Source organism: Pelodiscus sinensis, chromosome 2 (assembly GCF_052426305.1).
Source record: "Pelodiscus sinensis isolate ZL-2025 chromosome 2, ASM5242630v1, whole genome shotgun sequence".
Classification (NCBI taxonomy): Eukaryota; Metazoa; Chordata; order Testudines; family Trionychidae; genus Pelodiscus; species Pelodiscus sinensis.
In genome coordinates this window covers 10,023,605-10,045,623 of record NC_143053.1, presented here as the reverse complement: position 1 = coordinate 10,045,623, position 22,019 = coordinate 10,023,605, and the positions used below count along the sequence as shown (strand labels likewise).

The 22,019-nt window shown below is 41.8% G+C and overlaps 1 protein-coding gene across 1 annotated transcript in view; it reads right to left on the bottom strand.

Moving 5' to 3' along the window:
* TRAPPC9 (trafficking protein particle complex subunit 9) overlaps positions 1-22,019 on the bottom strand; it is a 655,570-nt gene that overhangs the window by 304,148 nt on the left and 329,403 nt on the right. The gene's annotated exons all lie outside the window — the stretch shown is intronic.

The following is a 22,019-nucleotide window of genomic DNA, read 5'->3' as shown; positions in this document are numbered from 1 at the left end:
AAGCAAATATGATTCTAGGTTGTATCAACAGGTGTGTTGTAAGCAAAACTCGTGAAGTCATTCTGCCACTCTACTCTGCACTAGTTAGGCCTCAGCTGGAGTACTGTGTCCAGTTCTGGGCGCCACATTTCAAGAAAGATGTGGAGAAATTGGAAAGGGTACAGAGAAGAGCGACAAGAATGATTAAAGGTTTAGAGAACATGACCTATGAAGCCAGGCTTCATGAACTGGGCTTGTTTAGTTTGGAAAAAAGAAGATTAAGGGGGGACATGATAGCGGTTTTCAAATATCTAAAAGGGTGTCACAAGGAGGAAGGAGAAAATTTGTTCCTCTTGGTTTCTGAGGACAGGACAAGGAGCAATGGGCTTAAAGTGCAGCAGGGGAGGTTTAGATTGGACATTAGGAAAAAATTCCTAACTGTCAGGATGGTCAAATATTGGAATAAATTGCCAAGGGAGGTGGTGGAATCTCCCTCTCTGGAGATATTTAAGAACAGGTTAAATAGACATCTGTCAGGGATGGTGTAGATGGAGCTTGGTCCTACCTTGAGGACGGGGGGCTAGACTCGATGACCTCCCGATGTCCCTTCCAGTCCTATGATTGTATGATTCTATGAATTAAATCTAACTCTGTCATTAACTCAGTGTTTGAATGTAGGAAAGTTGAGTAATAAATTATTATATATTTCTTCATCTTGTGCTTTATTCCTTCCTGAAGATCTTAGGAAGGAAACTCGGAAACTTTCATCAATGATGCCTCAAGATACTCCTTTGGAGTAGGTAAATATCAGAGAAGAAATGTGAGGCACACAGATTGAGTGACTTTTCCAAGGTATCATCATCAATTTGTATCAGAGCTAAAAAAAGAATCCAGACCTAACATTTCAACTTTAGTCACAAAGATCCTTATTCTCTTCTACCACCTCTGTCTCAGTTTCTCCTTCTTAAACACGATGACAATATGTATCTAACTTATGGTAGTAATATTGTGAGGATTGGTTTGGATTAAGGGATTAAGAAACCTGGGGTTCTGCAAAGTGAAAGTAAGGGTTTCATGAGAACCCAGCACTCCCCTGCCCCCTCTTAAAGAGACAGAGACAAATTGCGGTGGGACTCGGTGTTCGTCCTCCCCTCCTTCAAGAAATTTCGGCGGGCTTTTTTTTGGGTGGGGGGGTAGTCGGAACCTAGTGGTTCCTTGAAATTCTTTCAAACTAAAAAGGTTTCCATGGCCAAATAAAATTAGGAAACACCGGCTTAGAAAAAGAAAAATACTACTTTTAAGTGATGTTTCAATTTCAACATATTTAAAGGGACAGAAAATTCTTGGGACATAGGACAAGTTCTTTTAGTTCTATTTTTAAAACTCAAGTCCTTCTTCCAAAACATTCAACTCTAATGCTTGTTCTATGGCATGTCAATATTTGAGAAAATGAGAAGCAGTAAATGTAATGAAAATTCAGCTGCAACCTTCCCTTTCAAATCACACTTTATTATCCAAGAATAGCTGTAATGTCACTACATACAGCCACCCCAAAAATCCTAATTTAGATGTCAAATTTGACCGCAGTTACATATTCCCAACCCCGTGGGACTTTACAGAAACATCTGCCTTCATTTCAGCTGGAACGCTAACAAAATTAGTTTTAGGATAAATCATTTCCTATAAATAATTAATGGTTCTCAATTAGATTTCTGATTACTAAGTCATTATTTGTTCATTCCTGGGTAATAATTCTACTTCCTTCACATATACACACACACAACTCTGGAGAAAAATTAAATCCTTGTTACTTTGTACTTGTCCATCTGCAGATTGGTAATGATTCACCATAAGAAGTTGAGAGGGTCAAACATTTTGAATTTGAAAATGTATGCACGTTGTAAATAATTTAGAGCGGCAAAACATTTATTTTGTATAGCAATCGGAGACCAAAATTTTGCCAATATCATAATGCTACTCTCATATTTTCTATTTGGATTGCAATAAGGTTTCCATTTTTGCTTAACTATTGGCCGAAAATACTCCTACTAAGGAGTAAAATAAGGAGGCAGTTGTGACCACTCCTAGCCAAAATTTCTAAGATTATTAACAGATAACTTGATCATTTCTTATTCTTAAAATGATTTTACTATATCTATATTTTAGCTAATGGCAAACATGAGTTGCTGATTGGGTAGACTAGGGGGACTGTGTTGGGTTTTGGGACTCTTTAATTACTTAAGGCTCCGTCACTAACTTACTCTGATGTGAAGCTTCAGGGGATAACCGAGTTAGAAACATACAGAAACCTGTTGGGGAGCACTTCAATCTTTCACATCACACTTTAAAAGATCTCCAAGTAGCTATCTTGTTACAAACCAGTTCTACAAGCCAGATCCACAGGGAAGCATTGGAATTAGAGTTCATCCACAAATTCAATTCACATGCTAATGGACTCAATGGTGATGAAAATTAGTTGGGATACTACCAATTTAACAGCCATTGAAGGTGCAAACAGCTCTTTGTGTAGTATCCTTCCTGACATGGGAGTCTATCTATTGACTTTAATTCTTATCTGCTTCAGTTTAGCTACCCAATCTTCAGATACAAAAGACAGGACTATGCAGCACTTTAAAGACCAACAAGATGGTTTATTAGGTGATGAGCATTGGTATATATGGTCATGCCAATTTTCTTCCACAATTTGATCTGAGGAAGTGGGTCTGGCCCATGAAAGCTCATCACCTAATAAACCACCTTGTTAGTCTTTAACGTGCTGCATAGTCCTGTCTTTTGTTTCAGCTAGACCAGATTAACATGGCTACATCTCTATTACCAATCTTCAGATACTTACTGATTCCCTCTGCTCTCCTTCTCCCACCCTACTCCCTTTTTCTTCCCTTCTCCCTCCCCTATTTATTTGGGTGTACACATCCTAAACTCATAACTCCAGTCAACTGAAGAAATGGGCTGTGCCCACGAAAGCTCATGATCCCATCTACATGTTTTGTTAGTCTATAAAGTGCTACCAGACCATTTGTTGTTTTTTTTCCACTCTATTGTGTCAGGAAAGACAACTATCCACTCAGTTTATCCTCATGTTATATGAACACAATGCTTATTCACAAAGATGTTACAAGATTTAGTTCCATAATAATAAAAACACATTGTGAAGTATCAAAGGGGTAGCCGCATTAGTCTGGATCTGCGAAAGCGATTTTGTAAAAACACACTGACATTATCAGATGGAAGGAACCATAAATTCAAAGTAGATTTAATAATTTGGAGGTAAATGAATAACACAATGAAGGCAATTATGTTCTCATACCAGTGAGACAGGATACATGGCACACTTATGAAAAAACATTAACAAAACTGTACAATATCAGTCCTTATTCACTAGTCTTTAAAGGGCACCGGCAGGTTCGACGAAATAATATACCTTATATAACAGAAAATATCAAGCTGTTTCTGATATAAAAAAAATCTCAAATTCCAAACCCATCACCCAACTAAAATAAGGACTTTATCAGTCTCAGAATCACAGGTATTGCTCAGAAAGAAAATCTATCAGAGTCACAAAGAATCCTTCTGCATATTTGCCATACTATTCTTTTATCTTTTTTTGAAACCTGCATTCAGGAACCAGAAAGAAAAGGGATTTCCACAATTCCTCAACTCTGATATAGCTGTAATCTTGCAAATTACAGCTATTTATCACTTCACACAGCAAACAGTGAGTGTAAAGGGATGATGCAATGAGCAAAAACAGGATAAGACAGATTGGTCGAGGAAGAAAATCCCAGAAGAAATAGTGACGTAATATCAATTAAGGAGAACTTCCCATTTTCTGTTACGCAAATTTGCAAAGAATGCTGCTGGACCGCTGGCTTCTTTTGGACATCCAGACAGCAGCAATAATAGAATGAAAGAGGGTTGGTTTGTTTGTTTTTAACCGAAGTATGCTTGGCCATTTCTCTTTAGCATATTTTAACGCAGATATCTTCAGATGAGACTTGAGAAGTGATCTCTAGCAGTGATAACCCTCTAACACCACTGGAAACTTGACTTATTAGAGAATGTTTCTTGCATGACGCTTGTGTTCCAGGGACTGCATATGTTTCTCTTTTTTTGGGTGCAATTCATGGTGATATTTTTTCATCCACAATCTTTTTATAGCTTTATTCCTTGACCATTTTATCATGATCTCTTTCCTTGAGTTTAATCAGCAGCTGAGATCAGCAGAGGAACTTAAGCTTACAGTTCCAGAGCTGAACCCATTCATGGACCCTAAATGTCCCTCTTCTGACACAGAAACTAATAATGTCACATGAACCATCAATTCACATTCCAAGGTATATCAAGATATTTTCTGAGTGGATTTTGAGAAATAATTTGGGGGTTATCTGAGGAGTTTTGGTGCTTCTTTAAGTGATACAGGGAAGCCAATGTCCACTTTTTACTCTTACTTTGAAACAAAGTATATTTATAAGTTATAGGAAAAGTGAATGAAAGCAAAACATACAAATGTGTTTGCACTAACTGTCTGTCTTCTGAACATCAGATGGAGAGGATTCTTGTGCAAGAGAAATGGCTATGAGAGGAGAACACGGACACACTAATCCATCTCTCTCTTTCTCTCTACCAATGGCATCAAGACTTGAAGAAGAAAGGAAACAGCATTGGACTGGGAGATCAAGAGTGAAGGATTCAGCCAGAAAGACTGCTGGAAGATGTGACGAGAGAGATCTGTTTTAGGTAAGCCAGTGGGTGTTTTTGGATTGAAATACTTGGGAAAGGTCAAATGGGAAAATACAGATATACATATCAATTTCTATCAGTAAAATGGTAGACTTTAGATGAGATTGCCTTGTCCAAGAGAGACCAGGGCAGAACAAGACACACATTTCTAGAGGAAAATCTGTGACTTGGAATTTGCTATTGTTACTCTGCAGTGTAATTCAAGAATGACTGGCTACAGCACTCTTTACAATATAGTTGGGAGCGACTGACATACTGGAGGCCGTGTGTAATCAGACCAGGAGGCTGTGTCTAGACTGCATCCCTTTTCTGTAAAAGGGATGCAAATTAGACACGTCGCAATTGCAAATGAAGCGGGGATTTAAATCTCCCCCACTTCATTTGAATAAACATGGCTGCCACTTTTTTCCAGCTTGGAGCTTTGCTGGAAAAAAGCGCCAGTCTAGACGTGGATCTTTTGGAAAATAAAGGAGGGAGGGATAGCTCAGTGGTTTGAGGATTGCCCTGCTAAACCCAGGGTTGTGAGTTCAATCCTTGCGGAGGCCATTTAGGGATCTGGGGCAAAAATTTGTCAGGGATGGTACTTGGTCCTACTGTGAGGGCAGGGGACTGGACTCAATGACCTTTCAAGGTCCTTTCCAGTTCTAGGAGATAGGCAGTCTCCATTAATTTAATTTAAAATGTAAGCCTTTTCCAAAAGATCCCTTATTCCTCTTAAAATAAGGAATAAGGGATCTTTCGGAAAAGGCTTTATTTTCCGAAAGATCCGCGTCTAGACGGCGTTTTTTTCCAGCAAAGCTCCGAGCCGGAAAAAAGCGGCAGCCATGTTTATGCAAATGAAGCGGGGGGATTTAAATCCCCGCTTCATTTGCAATTGCGACATGTCTAATTTGCATCCCTTTTACGGAAAAAGGATACGGTCTAGACACAGCCGGAGTGTTTTACAGCAAAGCAGCATAAAAGGAATCCTGAGTTCGAGACTTGAGGGGGGACAAAATGTCAGTCATTCCAGATTCTATGTTGGTTAATGTCACCTACAATCATAGAATCAGAGAGCTGGAAGAAACCTCAGGAGGTCATCAAGTCCAGCCCTCTGCCCAAAGCAGGACGAATACCAACTAAATCAACCCACCCAGGGCTTTGTCAAGCCAAGACTTAAAAAACTCTAGGGATACAGATTCCATCACCTCCCTAGGTAACCCATTCCAGTGCTTCACCACCCTCCTCATGAAATGGTTTTTCCTAATATCCAACCTAGACCTCTCCCACTGTAACTTGAGACCATTGCTCCTTGTTCTGCCATCCATCACTACTGTGAACAGCCTCTCTCCACCGTCTTTGGAATCTCCCTTCAGGAAGTTGAAGGCTGCAATCAAATCCCCCCTGATTCTTCTCTTCTGAGGACTAAAACCCAAATCCCTCAGTTTCTCCTCATAGGTCATGCGCTCCAGCCCCCTAATCATTTTGGTCACCCTCCAGCTGGAACCTCTCCAATGCATCCACATCCTTTCTATAGTTGGGGGTGGGTGGAGCCAGAACTAGACACAATACTCCAGATGTGGCCTCACCAGAGCTGAATAAAGGGGAAATAATCACTTCTCTGGATCTGCTGGCAATGTTCCTCCTAATGCACCCTAATACGCCATTTGCCTTCTTGGCTACAAGGGCACACTGTTGACTCATATCCATCTTCTCATTCACTGGAATCCCCAGGTCCTTCTCTGCAGAACTGCTACTTAGCCAGTCAGTCCCCAGCCTGTAACAATGCTTGGGATTCTTCCATCCAAGTGCAGGTCTCTACACTTGTCCTAGTTGAATCTCATCAGATTTCTTTTGGCCCAATCCTCTAATCTGTCCAGGTCACTCTGGACCCTATCCCTGCCCTCCAGTGTATCTACCTCTCTCCCTAACTTAGCGTCATCTGCAAACTTGCTGAGGGTGCAATCCATCCCCCCATCCAGGTCATTAATAAAGATGAACAAAACCAGTCCAAGAACAGATCCTTGGGGCACTCCGCTAGAAACCGACCGCCAACCTGACATTGATTCGTGTATGTTTAGCTTTTCTAAATAGTTCCTAAGTTGTTCCTTCCCCACCAAGGGCTGTCAACCTCCTTCCCATACTGCGTTGCCTAGTGCATTTGTCTGGGAGCTTGCCTTGTCTGTGAAGACAGAGGCAAAGAAAGCATTGAGTAATTCAGCTTTTCCCACATCATCTGTCACTAGGTTACCTCCCTCATCCAGTAAGGGCCCCATACCTTCTCTGATCACCCTCTTATTGCGAACATGCCTGTAGAAACCTTTCTTGTTATCCTTCACATACCTTGCTAGCTGCAATTCCAAGTGCGCTTTCGCCTTCCTGATAACTCCCCTGCCTTCCTTGAGCTATACATTTATACTCCTCCCTATTCATCTGTCCAAGTTTCCACTTCTTGTAAGCTTCCCTTTTTGTGTTTAAGCTTACTAAGGACATCCCCGTAAGCCAATCTGGTCGCCTCCCACATTTGCTTTTCTTGTTGCGCATCGGGATGGTTTCTTCCTGTGCCTTTAATAGGGCTTCTTTAAAATACTGCCAGCCCTCCTGGACTCCTTTCCCCTTCATGTAAGCATCCCAGGGAATCCTGGGCATCAGTTTTCTGAGGGAAACAAAGTCTGCCTTTCTGAAGTCCAGGGTGTGTATTTTGCTACTGTCCTTTCTTCCTTTGGTCAGGATCCTGAAATTTACCACCTCATGATCACTGCTTCCCAGGTTGTCACCCACCTCTACTTCCCCTACTAGTTCCTTCCTGTTTGTGAACAGCAGGTCAAGCTGTGCGTGGCCCTTGGTAGGTTCCTTCAGCACTTGTACCAAGAAATTATCCCCAACATTCTCCAAAAACTTCCTGGATTGTCTGACTATTGCTGTATTGGTCTCCCAACAGATGTCAGGGTGATTAAAGTTGCCCATGAGAACCAGGGCCTGAGATCTGGAAGCTTCTCTCAGTTGTCCAAAGAAAGCCTCATCTACCTCATCCACCTGATCTATAGCAGACAGCAACCACAACATCATCCCTGTTGCTTCCACCTCTAAACTTAACCCATAGACTCTCAACAGGCTTTTCTCCCTCTAAATACTGGAGCTCCGAGCAATCATACTGCTCTCTTACATACAATGCAACTCCTCTTCTTATTCTCCCCCGCCTGTTTTTCCTGAACATCATTTTGGAGCAAAAACTGATCCTGGGGAGATACCACTTGAAAAAGCCCATCCATTGTCAACTACATTTTGTGATATGTCAAGGAGTCAGCTTTTAATCCACCTAATGCAGGCCTGGGCAAAATACGGCCCATGGGCCAAATCCAGCCTGCCAAGCCCCAGGCAGGCTCCCCTGCTTGCCCCACACACCACTCAGAAAAATTACTGCAGGGCCATTTCTCTTTAAAAACTGTAATTCCAGAAGGGAAGGGAGAAGGCATTAAGCATAACTCCTGCCCCCAGCACAATCCCGCTGGCTAGCTTTTGGACAGAAACTGGCCAATAAAAGCTGCCTGTTTGAATAGCAGGCAACACATGAAGTACCATGCTCCCCTGCCCTCTGGCTCAGTTATTCATGCAGGCACATTGCTGTGCAGCCTGTGCAGGCGTGAGGCAGGCGGGAAGGCTGGCTGAGAAACTTTTTAAGCTCTGCAAGCATTTAGCTCTGCAGGCAGGCAGGCTGATTGGGCTGCTGGCTGGTAAGTCTCCTGGCCAGAGGCAGTCTCTGGCACCCCAGCCCCTATCTTCCCCAACCCTCTGCCCCTCTCCTGAGCCCATCTATACCCCCTCCCCGGATCTAGCACCCCAATCCCTTGCCCCAGATCATAATCCCTTCCTATCCTCACTTACAACCCAAACTCCTGCTCTCCAGTCCCCTGTCCTAGGTCACAAACCAAACCTCTGCACCCCAGGCCCCTGCCCAAGGTCATCACCCACTCCTGCCCTAGGTCACACTAAGTCATTCACTGGCAATCTTTACATGAAGGTTGGGAGAAAATTACAATCTTCTCCATCACTTACAATATTTAAATAAAAATGGATTTCTTTCTAAAGAATATATTTTATTTCAGCCACAAATTATTGGGCTTAGAAGAAGAATCACTGGATGACACTCTTGGGCCCATGTTATGTGGAAGATCAAACTAAATGATCTTTTGTGGAAGCTAAAATATCTTTCCCATTTGAAGACTGAGGCACAAAACACTATCACATTTTTTGACAAATTAAGTGTGGTAAACAGCATCCCCATTCAAACTGAGGAAGGGCCTTACACTTCAAGTAAGAGATTGCAGAACTCTCTGTGGAACTGAGACTGCCATAACTAATCGAACTTTGTTGTGAGTGTAAACTGCACAGAACCATAACAGTGGAGATGGATGCATGAGATGTCATTAAAATTAGTAAGGCTACACAGTCTAGAAACTGGTGACATGATTTAGTTTGCCCTCAACCAAAGATGCATGCATACCTGAAGTGGAAGAATGTATTTGATGATTTGCTAAGAAATACTATTTATTAACAAAAAGCTTTACATGCCTTGTTTTACCTTATCTTTAAAGAATTTAACATAAGTTCATGAGAGCCTGGATCTTACTAACACTTCAAATTTATATCAATACTTCAGTCATCTTGAGAGTTAAGCCACAAATCTTTGCAGCATAACTGTCTTTTACTTCTCATCACCAACCACACAGACAGTAAAAGAAAATTTCAAAGCAGCAGTCTTACAACTATGCTTAAAATTCACTCCGTTTCCACTAACGGATACATTCATGGAATCTGATTACAAAAAAGAGCTGTCACAATGCTTGCAAGTTAAGCAAAGATACAATCATTATAGTAATTAAACCTGTTTCAAACCCAAATAAGAATAAAATGCTTTCTGTTTCACTAACTTTAAACAAAGACAGTAAAACTGCACAGAAATTCACATAACCAGAAAATCTACAAAGCAGCAACACAAATGATGCCATTAATAAACAAAAGAAGGGGGCGTAAATTTGGAATATCTGAATACTTTAACAGTTGGATTACCAAAAGTATTTGTATTTGAACACAGAATATCAACAATATTATTTTACTAACTTGGTGGATAGTACAAATCTTTTTTCTTATTGATGGACCCTCTTCCACAAACAGCCTGATTCCAATTTCAATCCCCAAAAGCTAAAACAAAAGAACTTCTTCCTTTACAGATGTTTGAGTCATAGAATTATAGGGCTGGAAAAGTCCTCAGGAGGTCATCGAGTCCAACTTCCTGCCCAAAGTAGGACCAATCCCAATTAGATTATCCCAGCCAGGAATATGTCAAGCTTGGACTTAAAAAGCTCAAGGAATGAAAAAGCTCCACCACCTCCCTATGTAACCCCTTCCAGTGCTTCACCAAACCAGTAAAATAGTTTTCCCTAATATCCAACCTAGACCTCCCCAAACTGCAATTTGAGACTACTGCTCTTTGTCCAGTTGTCTATCACCACTGAGACCAGTCTCTCTCCATTCTCTTTGGAAGCCCCCCACCTTCTGACAGTTAAAGGCGGCTATCAAATCTTCTCTCATTCTTCTCTTCTGTACACTAAATAAGCCCAAATTCCTCAGCCTCTCCCCACAGTCACTGTATGGCAGTATATGACCCTTGGATAAGCTTTTACTTTCTGTACCTATGTTAGCTCCTATAGCATAAGAATCAGGAAAAAATCGTTTCTTTTGCAGAAAACCTTAGGACTTCCCAATTTTTCTTACCTCCATAAGAAACATTTTAAAATCTACACAGTTTTTATTAATAAGAACATGACAGAATGATCTGAGTGCAAGTTGGAAGTCCTCAATTCCATACAAGCATTATTATTAATGCCATTGCTACTGTGTCTTTTTTGAAGGGTTGTGTAATCCTAAATGCAGATAAGTACCTCAGAAAGAGCTCCACTAAGTACTCCAGCATTTGTGAGGAAGAGTGAGAAAGATGGAGACCATCCAGCACAATCCTTCTTAACTGTGTAAGGGCAGGATTTTAAAAAAAGACATTAGTAGAAGGAGCCTAGGTCAAAAATACCACGAAGTTAGCAAGAACCAACAGAAGCAGCTTTGGAGAGTGCACTAGTGCAGACTGTGTCTTAAGATTGCTTTCCACAGTTCATGCTCTGAAAATTGTCCCCCATTTGCTGATTGGCTGTTTATTGCAACCCCCACTAGCATGGTCTCTCTTTCACAGCCTCTTTCCATATGCCAGCTATATTCCCCATCTTCCTCCTTTTCTGCCCTCTGCCCTCCCACTTCACTCTGCTCCTTTCAAAGTCCCTTGCTTTGTTTTTCCACGTAGCTAATCCCAATTTAACTGCATCTAACCAAAAAATTAAAAAAGAAAAGAACACCAGCATATCATTTTGAAGCCCACCACTCTGTAAAGCCTGTTTCTTTTTTATATCCCTACCCCCCTATTCTTTTCATGTCTGTTTAGATTGTAAGCTCTTTGTGGCAGGGACTGTCCATTATCCAATGCCTGTGCATGATTTAGGACAATGGGACCCCACACATAGCTGCTACCTGACACTATTCGAATAAGCATAACACCAAAATAACAGCCTTTCCTACAGTGTGTTTCATAAATTAACTATTGATAGGGGGATTCCATTAAAGGTTGTCTTGAGTACAAAAAAAATGGAGAAAAATACTTAGGCTATTATAAAAGAATACTTACTGACTCAAAGTAACTGTTTTACAAGGTATGGGATAATGGCATCCATATAACAAAGCAAAGAACATATAGCAGTGTAGGTATATTAGAGATTCTCAAATGGTAAGTAAAATCAAATTCATACCACTATGAACTAAAAAGATAGTGTACTTATAGATCTAGTGCTTACCATGCATGATTTGTCTAACAATGTAAAGTGCTTTGTACTTTTAAAGTGCTACATCAATATTTTTTTGCTCTTAACAGACTATGCTGGCAACTCTTATGTCCCTTAAATCTGAATAAAATCCCAGGCTGATGTTACCTGTTTTCATTTTACAGGCCATCTTTTAAAAGCTTTTTTTCTTTTCTTGTTCTTATTGTGGAACCCCACCTATTTTCAGTGTAGTGATTATTAATATATTTCCCCCACATTTTGTATACAAAGATAACCACAAGAACCTCGAAAGCCTCCAAACTCCATACTTAGCTAATATATGCAACTATGTGTTCCTAGTACTGTCACCCTTGTTGTGGTGGTCTCTCTCCTCCTGTCTGCAACACTCATTTGTTATGGGAAGTTCTAGGGTTTGTATCTTGCAGCAAGTCATACTAGGTGATCACAGTGGTCCCTTCTGGCCTTTCAGACTATCACTGTACTCTTTCTGTTTGGTCTGCATGTCATTTGAGGACACTACTGTCTTACTTTGTGTCTGTAGCATGCCCAGCCCATGGTCCTCCGATCTTCAATAGTGACTATCAGCTAACCTGCAATTCAAATTGTAATAATAAACCACAATTCTTATTAAACTATACCTTGATGTAATTCTTCCATACTCTTACAATAAAATGTTAGTCAAATGAGTAGCTTAGCTGTCAATCCAAATAATGTAACTTAAAACTCTTTGCTAGTTCAGTTGAAAGCTATTTCTTTAAAGGGTAGAATAAAATATAAAGTGAAGTTCTTAGAGCAGAATCTTTTTGACTAAGGCTTTGCCAAGCAAAGATTTGTCAAGCGACTTACATAGACACCCAAAAGCTGTCATAATAAAAATCAGAATACACTGTTCACACTAGCTAGCTCCCTCTGTTGACATACCACCATCCACATCAGGGGCATAATCATCCACAGTGTGAGCAATGCACTATGGGTATGTACCCCAGAGAGCAAGTCAACACCTTCTGCTGCTAAGTGTTGTAGGAAGGCGGAGTAGATCACAGTGCATCTCAGGACCAGGGGATGCTTTTGGACCCCAGCATCCTTTGTAAGAAGGGATGGTTCCCACATTACTCAGCTATGCTGTTAAGTGCCATTAAAACATCACAAATGCAGTTAATCATGCTTGACATTCCATGTGACATGGGTAGCAGCAACTTTAGGCTCTTCTGGCATTCAAAGAGCAGGTGCACAGGACAGACCATTGCTTTTGGGCTAGAGAAAAAAGCACTGAATGGTGGGACCACATAATCATGCAAGTATGGGATGAAGAGCAATGGCTACAGAACTTTTGGATGCAGAAAGCTGCCTTCTTGAAACTGTGTGTGGAGTTGGCCTCAGACTGAGGTGCAGGTGCACCAGAATGAGAGTTGCTCTCGTAGTTGAGAATTATATGGCAATTGCTATCTGCAAGTTGGTGACTCATGACTGCTATTGATAGGTTGCAAATAAATATGGAGTGGGGAAGGTGACCATTGGGGCTGTGGTAATGCAAGTTTGTAGGACAATTATTTGAATCTCATCATGAAGGATTGTGGTTCTGGAGAATGTGCATGAAACAGCAGACAACACTGCAGAAATGGTTTTCCCTAACTGTGGAGGGGCAACAGATGGCACACATTCCAAATTTAGCACCAAACCACATTGCAACAGGGGTACTTCTCTGTGGCATCCCAGGTGCTTGTGGATCATCAGCGCAAGGTGGTCTGGGAAGAGGTATGACACATGCATCTTCAGGAACACTGGCCTGTACAGAAAGCAGCACGCAGGGAGTTTCTTTCTAGACCACAGTGTGGGATGTAGAAATCCCCATAGTCATCCTTGGAGACCCGACTAAGCCTTTACAGTTCTGGCTCATGAAACCTTACAAAGGACACCTGGACAGCGGTAAGGAGTGATTCAACAACAGGCTGAGCATGTGCAGAATGACAGTTTAATGTGCCTTTGGCAGATTAAAGGAACACTGGCATTGTTTTTCTGCTGGGTTAGACCTTAAGGAGGCGATTTCCACCACCATAGCTGCATGCTGTACTTTGCATAAACAACGTGAAGCTAACAGGGAAATATTTGCTATGGGATAGAGCGCAGAGTCCGAGTGCTCAGCTGTTGAGTTTAAGCAGCCAGATACCAGGACTGTCAGCAGAGCCCAGAAGACAGAATTTCAAATCAGGGTGGCTTTGAGGAAGAATTTTGACAAAGAATAGCAGTAATGTATATCTGTGTTAGTTGCTTCAATGGTACATTCCATATAGTTTTCCTAGGATGCAATGGTGACATTAGGGGCTACATATTCAGTGAGAAAATGATTTAAACACTGATACAGAGGTAGCAGCGTGGAGGGGGCTGGGGGGAGCAGCTCCAAAGAAGCTAGTATGTGCGGGGAGCCGATTTAAAAGCCGGCTCCCCATGTGCATGGACTCCCACAGTGCCACCTCCCCCTCCTCTGCATGTAAACATGAAACTGCTGAAAAACCACTATAAAATCATGACTGATGTGGGGACAGTAAATAAGGAAGTGTTATTTACTCTCTCATATAACACAAGAAGCAGGGGTTAACAAATGAAATTAATGGGCAGTAGTTGTAAAACAAAAAGAAATATTTCTTTACACAATGCTCATTCAACCTGTGGAACTCCTTGCCAGGAGTAAACACGTAACTGCTGAAATTTTCAGCCATTACACATTTATAAAAAATATCACATTTTAACATCCCTAGTGTATGTATTAGTAGTACTCAATCTGAATTCACAGAAAACTAAATAATCATGATTTACCCTTATAAACTTTGTCTTTATTAAACAAGGAAGAGCACACAAACTCATCCAACATGGAGACGATTGCTAGGAAAGGAAGAACTCGGAAAGGACAGACATTCGTACCCATGCGTAGGCCCAACTATCAATGTGAAATCTGTTCAATAGGGTGGAGTGAGGGGAAATGAAGGAGTCCCAGAAAATGCAAAGGAATGTGTGAGCAGAAGAAAGGCATAGTGAGGAGTTCTGAATGTGCTGCAGGGGAGGCCAAGCCCAGATTTGCTCACTCTGCAGCATTATTAAAGATTCGAATATCTCAGTTTGCTCCTCCATTACTTTAATCATCCGCTCAGTTGCATCTCTAAAAAAGTGTGATTCTTGTTTCTCTCCTGCCTTTCAGCTTCCCCTTTTCTCTGAAGTGGAGCGCTACAATATCTCCTGGAACATGTCTTCTCTGCTGCGTCTTGATCATTTTCTTATCTGGCAGAGATGATCGGAAGGCGCGTGCATTGTGGTGCACAGGAAACAGTGCACAGAAGTGGGATTATTAAATTCAAACAGCATTGAAACATTTATGTACATGCACTTTTTGTAATATTCTTACTGACTCTTGCCAGGCACACGTCTCAGCAAACATCTCTGCAAAATGGTGAGTGCTAGTGCAGGGGAGAGGGGCTCCACGTGAACAAAAGTGCACACAGTCTTTGTAAGGGCTGCAGTGCAGAGTTCTAGGAAATAAATTCTGAAATTTCCAACACTTTTCCACCGGTGAAAATCATTCTACTAGACATTTCACTGCCCAACGTAAGCAGGAATGAGGGTACATCTACTGCATGTTTTTGGCTTCTGCTTGCTCTCTATATTATTTGCTATGTGCCGCTTTTGTACCTGCACAGGTAATAGCAGAATGGCATGGGAAGTGTCTTATAATGGAGGAAGGAACAAAATTGCTCTGCCAAGGAACCTTAGGCAGATTAATCAGTACCCTCAAAAAACTTTCCTGGAGATCTCTCTGGAGGATTCCCATGAGATCTCAGCAGTCATCAACATCCTGCTCCTCCATAGTGATTAGTTACACAGGGAAATGTCCAGCTCATGGAAACTCATTCACGCTCCCTCCTTTCTATACCCTAAGCCCTCCTCTGCACTACACAAGCCACACCCACTCACCATGTGTCTCATCTCCTGCTTCCTAGAGAGAAATTGCTGAGACTACCTACGCACCTCAGGAATGGAGAACAATTACTGTCTGCCTGCCATACTGGATGACCCCACCAGGTGCTCCACATTCTCACATAACTTCACCCCTTCATCAATAACTTCATCCTCCAGGTTAAGTCCTCTTTCTATTGCTTCTGTGTCCTACAGGGCTCTTTGCAGTGCAGGTGTCATCACCAACATGGAGAGTATCTAGCTTCTCACAGAAACAGCAGGTTTCAGGTGCAGCACCAAAGCAATGGTTTGCCTCCCTGACCTTACAGTATGCCCACCTCATCTCCTTTGTCCAGGATCTGCATTGCAGTGTGTCCCAATCACAGTCCTTTTCGCACAAGCCTTGAGAAATGTGCCCAAAAGTATCCCAATTCCTGCAAGCCAAGCACAGCTGGTACTGAACAGACTCCTCTCCCCTTATACTGATCAGATCCAACAGCTCCGCAGTGATCCAAGCTGGAGAACGTTTAAAGAAATAGGCTGGCATGGTCATTTGGGAAGATTCAATGAGACCTTTCCATGAAGGGACAGGGTATGGAATTTCAAAAAAATCCCTCAGGCTTGTAAGAGTTAGGGGTGGATGGCTGTTTACCTGCCTGCATGGCAACAGAGTTCAACTGGTTAACCGGAGCGGTAAGGATGGGCATTGTGAGACATTTTGTAGAGATCAAATACAGCAATTGAAGTAAGCATAGTATCTAAAGTGGCTCTTTGTTCATACAAATATATAAGGAAAACACAAAAAGCATTTTTCCCAACAAAAGCCACACCACAGTATGTAGACACACACGCTATTTTTTACCGAAAGGTAGAGATTTTGGTGACAAAACATAATGTAGACAAACCCTAATGTATTACTGAATGAAGTCTTTGGGAGAGGAAAATCACACACTCAAGGTCAAGCAGAATATTTAACAATTGGCTACACCATCTCTTCCAGATCATTTGTTTCATGCTTGTTATCCTTTTGATGCTTTACCTTTCGTGTCACAATGAAGAAATGTTCTTACTGCTGAAGAGCTGATGAGAGTAAACAACAGATGTGTGATAGCACTGCTGTAACAGAACATTTCCCCATCAGAATTCTCGACCTTTGTGCCTCCCTTTTGAATGCTGCAGCTAAAAATAACTCCCTTCCACTGACAAACATTACAGCTACACGCTGCAGAATGGCAATGAGGAGCTTTATGCTCTAATGGTCTTACTATAAATAGAATCTGTTCCGTGCTAAAAGCTCTTCATTAAAAGGATTAGTGAGTACAATATACAGAAGCAGCAACCGACACTAAAACCTGCATCTCTGAAACTCAGAATCTATTTAGATGTACTAAATTTAATTTTTCTATCTAAACTATATGATTTAGTGTATAAATAAAACAATAAAAGGAAGAGTCTCTCCTGTCCTCACAGTGTTGAAACAAACCTGGTCTTTGATATTACAACTGATATCAGTGAAGATTTCCTAAAGAAAGGAATTAATCTCAAATTACAACATCTGACTTCTGCATCATCAAGACTTCATGTTTAGGTGGGTCCAATAGGCAACTGCATCTATACTGAGCACCTAGAAGCACTACTCCACTGCAGACTGCTTCTGAAGACTTAGCCTATGTAAGGATCACCCTGGCTTTGTGACACATTTTGGGAATCTTCTTGGCTTGTGAGCAAGCCCCAAACCTCATTTGGGGAGAGAAATGGAACAATCAGGAAAGGTTTCTTGTGGAAGGAAGTAATCCCTATATATTATTAATTTACACTTAAAAGAAACAAGCAAAGGACATTTTCTAATAGTATTTTTTTCCCTTTTTACTATATTTGCCAACTTACCTGCTGATTTCCATAACACAGTAATTTACACATCTCCCCAGGACAGGGAGTCATTGTTTACAAATAAATAAGTTATATTCACAACATTTGAGACCCAACATAGGAATTATAAAAATTAAACACTCTATCATCATCATTAAAATAATTTGTAAACTTCCTAATAAATGCCAGACATAGTGTAGTCAGAACTCATTTCCAAGTCTTAGAGAACTATTTTGGCAATACTAAAAATCATGAGCTTACTAAGTATGTTATAAGACTGCTAAGCAGGAGGGTGAGATCTCAAACTGGGCCAAACGAGATAAATAAAGATTAGATTGGGATATGCTACTGGGAAATTCTGGTTACTTAACCTTACAGTATGGAGTTCTTCAAGGTGTGTGGCCTCTATGTGTATTCCACTCCAAGTGCACATGTGCTTTATTCGTCTGAATCTGGATTTCTTTTTCCTTTAGTAGTATCTGTTGGTAGTGGAATACACGCAGTACGTACACATGTTAAACAGCCCCAGTTACTGTAACCAAAATGGTTGAGTGGTGGTCCCTATGTGTATTCCACTCAAACTGAGTCACAAACTCTATTCAACTGAGGAGGAAGATTCAAAGAGCCTTGTTGAACCAGAGGTTGAAGAACCACTGGCAAAGGATGCATCTGCTGAAGAAGCTTGAACCAGATGCACCATTTAGTTAAAGTGTACTACACGTGGCTGCTCTATAGATCTCCAGATTAGCAACACCCTGAATATAAGCTATTTAGAAGCCTGAGCTCTGGTCAGGGGGACTCTGACACCATGTGCAGGAAGGGTCTGTCAACGCATAGTATTGATTTGTGCAGGTGATGAATTGAAGGGTTCGTGCTTTGCTGAGGAGCTGTTGTCTGAGGTTATTGTGTATGTCTTATGTTGCATGGATGGTTTTGAAAAATTGTAACAGGGCCAAGTAAATCATCTATGCAAGTTCCTTCATACAACCAATGAAACAGTTGCATGCAAATTTGCTGTAGTATAAGGTTGATGACTGGAAGAGATAACTGATGATATAATGGTTTATTTTGATCTGATATCGATACATGCCTTTTTGTTGAACAAAAGTAAATCACAGTCAAATGGATGAGAAGGTAAAAATTGGAGAACTAAGGGTATGTCTACACTACATGGTTCCGTTGACGGAGCTATGTAGATGAGCTTTGTAGACATAGCAAAATGAAGAGGCTGTTTAAATAATTGCCACTTCATTTACATCAAAATGGCTGCCACACTGTGCCGATCAGCTGTTTGTCTGCACAGCACAGTAGTCTGGACGCTCAGCAGTCGACATCAAAAGCCTTTGTCGACCGCCCCGGTAAACCTCATCCTACGAGGCATAACGGAGTGGTCGACAAAGGCTTTGATGGTGACCGCCGAGTGTCCAGACTACCGCTCTGTGCCGAAAAACAGCTGATCGGCACAGCACGGCAGCCATTTTGATGTAAATGAAACGGCAATTATTTAAATTGCCTCTTCATTTTGCTATGTCTAGAAAGCTCATCTACATAGCTCCGTCAACGGAGCCATGTAGTGTAGACATACCCTACCAGACAACAAAAAACAGTGATAATCAAACCGGGTGATAGTCTGAAAAAAGCAACCTTTAACTTGCTTGTAGCGGTTTCACTGCTTCATGCTAAATCTACAAACATTGTAAGCATTAGAGCCGGCCTGTAAGCAAGGGGGTTGTGAACATTCCCCTGCCATGGTCCCATAAGTAAGCATGAGAGGGTTTTGTTAGGGCAGTGAGTCTGCAGCTCGAGCTCAGCCCCCTTCCCTCTTCCCGCAGTGAGGAACCTACGCTGGCACTCCAGCCTCACACATACACGCCCCCATAGCGAGGTTGGAGCGCCAGCACCAGCTTCTCATGGGGAGTGGGAGGAGAAAACCCTGAGCCTCACTGAGCAATCCGGCTCACAAGGAGGAAGCTCTCCCCAACTTCCCTGGCTAGGTTAACAAGAGGCTTTCCCTGCTGCTGCCATTGGTCGGAATCCAGCCAATGGGAGCAGTGGGAGGCCATGCCTCGGAGTGGCATAGAGTGTGAAGGCAACTAAGTACCCTCCCCACCCATCATCCTCAGATCCTTCACACTCACAAACCCCCACCCTGCTCCTACTTGCTTCCCGCTGGCCAGACACCCTACCCCCACCTGCTTCTGCATACCTGCTCCCCCCGTCAAGACCTTGCACCCTCCCCTGCTCCTGCACCCTCCCACCTGGCCAGACACCCTACCCATAGCCCACTCCCGCATCCCTCCTTGTTTCTGTACTCTCCCTCCTGGCCACAAATTGCACCTTCCCCTGCTCTTGCTCCTTCCTGCTTTTCAGACACCCCACTTCCAGCCTGCTCTTTCATCCTACCTCCCACCCAGACCTTGCACTCTCACCCCACCCACACTTCGCTTCCTGCCCCTTCCTGCACGCCTTCCTCCCGCCTAGATCTTGCTCCCCCTTTTCTCTTGCTGGCAGCCCTGTCCTGCACACTGAACCCCCATTTTTGTGCCAACCCCAGAATCTATGGGGGTTCTAAAAATCCACTAACCCTGGAATCACAGAAGAGTAAATCTGGCCTATGGAAATATCAGTTCTTTCTGTCCCTTCCCCTCCCCCAGTGGCTCTGGAGCGCCAGTATCTCAGTTGGGGGCCACATCAGTGAAAGGTTTTTTTTTTGGGGGGGGGAGGGGAATTGCTTCTCACTCTCTCACTTGTGTGGTCCCCAACTGATTTTTCTGTGGATCAGTGGCCTGTGATCCAAAAAAGGTTCTCCACCCGTGCCATAAAGAAAACATTGTAACCTTTTGTGTTGGACATAAATTATATTTTACTTTATTTAAAATGAAGTTTGATAAACTATCATAAGAAAGTTCAAGTACTTAATCTGTTTAATTATTTGAATTAATATTTCCTTTCTTACTGAGTAAATTAAACCATTCTCCCTAGCTGCAGCACTAGCAAAACGGCTTGGGTGTAAGCATTTAATTAACGGAGAATTTCCATTAGCAACTGGTTGTCAACGGAAAGGTTTTCATTGAGCCAGGTGGGCCACGGGCCAAAAAGTTTGATAACCACTGTGTTAGGGAGTTTGGAGAGCACAGTGTTGCAAGGGGATGGATGGGCGGCGCTGGTGGCAGCGTGGCGGAACAGTACCTTCAGCCTACAAGGAGCCACCTGGGCCCGGCCCCACTGGCTGGAAGTCCCACCCACACTCATCTGGCGCTGGCCTTGCTGAACAGGTAACAAAGGCAGAAGAGGGGCCTTGGTGGCCACGCTGCCCACCATGATCCCAGAAAGTAATTTCAATAAAACCTTTATTACTATATAAATTTTTAGTATGTTATAACAAAATCATTTTACCAATCACCGTTTCCACTCACATTTTTCATTAACCTCTCTTATGCACACTCATTGCATGACTAACTTGAACTCCTTTTTATTTTAAATAATTGCAGTCCACATTTACAAAAAAACATACTCCGCAGAAATTCCTGCAAACAGGCCTGTAGAGTGACATACTGAGAGATGATAATCCTGAAACATTATACACAATAAATGTGGCTAAAATGCAGCTCCTGGACCAAATGAAATCCACAGAGCTTTGTAATTCAAGCTTTAGTCACATTCTTAATTTTGTGGCATAGTGCCCATTCACAGCAGGCTCTAACATGCTCCAACTTGACCTACGTAAAAGATTACTTTGATCAACAAGAATCATTCCATACTGGGTCTGAAATGTTCTTAGGGAACCTCTCAAGTACAAAGGTGAGAATGGGTGTTATCTGCTCATTTTATACAAGTTAAACAATGCCACTGGGTTCCTACCAAGGTGCTAATGCAGTACAATATTTTTAAAAAGAAAGGTGGGCAAACCATGCTGCTAACTGTAAAAGCATACATTGTGTTTGTAAACTAATCTTTCAAATTTCACCATCAGACAACACAATATTGTAAAAGACAGTTCTTATAGCAGCAGAGGGAAGCCTCCATCAGGTGAAGTTATTTCACTCAGAATGATTGCACATTAGTTTGCTCTATTTATTTTCTTCATACGTTTCATAGAAGAATTTTGTGTACATTAATGTTTGTTGTAGTGTATTGAAGAACAGTCTCCAGTTCACTAATTACCAATTTCCAGCCACTAGCTGCCTTTTACATCAGATATGTATCACAATGCTACACTACTGTATATACTAATCTAGCCCTTGCATTTGTCTGAACTACATACAGTTTTCTGAAAAAGTCCTGTACCAAAACAATGTACCACAACAATGGTAGCTAAAATGCTGAAACAAATTCTCACAGGTAAACTGAATCATATTTCTGATTTGTCTTTTCTTTCCTTTCCCTGCATAGTTCCAGTATACTTTTTCACTCTAGAGTAATGCTTATTGTCTGTCCAAAAACTTATGTGTATTAATGTCTCCAAGGAATTGTTCAGTCTGCATTACAAATCTTCCACAAAGATAGCAATTGAAGAGTAAAGCAGAGAAAAGGAAAATGAACATGCTCCTCTTGGATGGTATCCAAGATCTCACCCTCCAAAGAGAGAGAAAGACAGAGTAC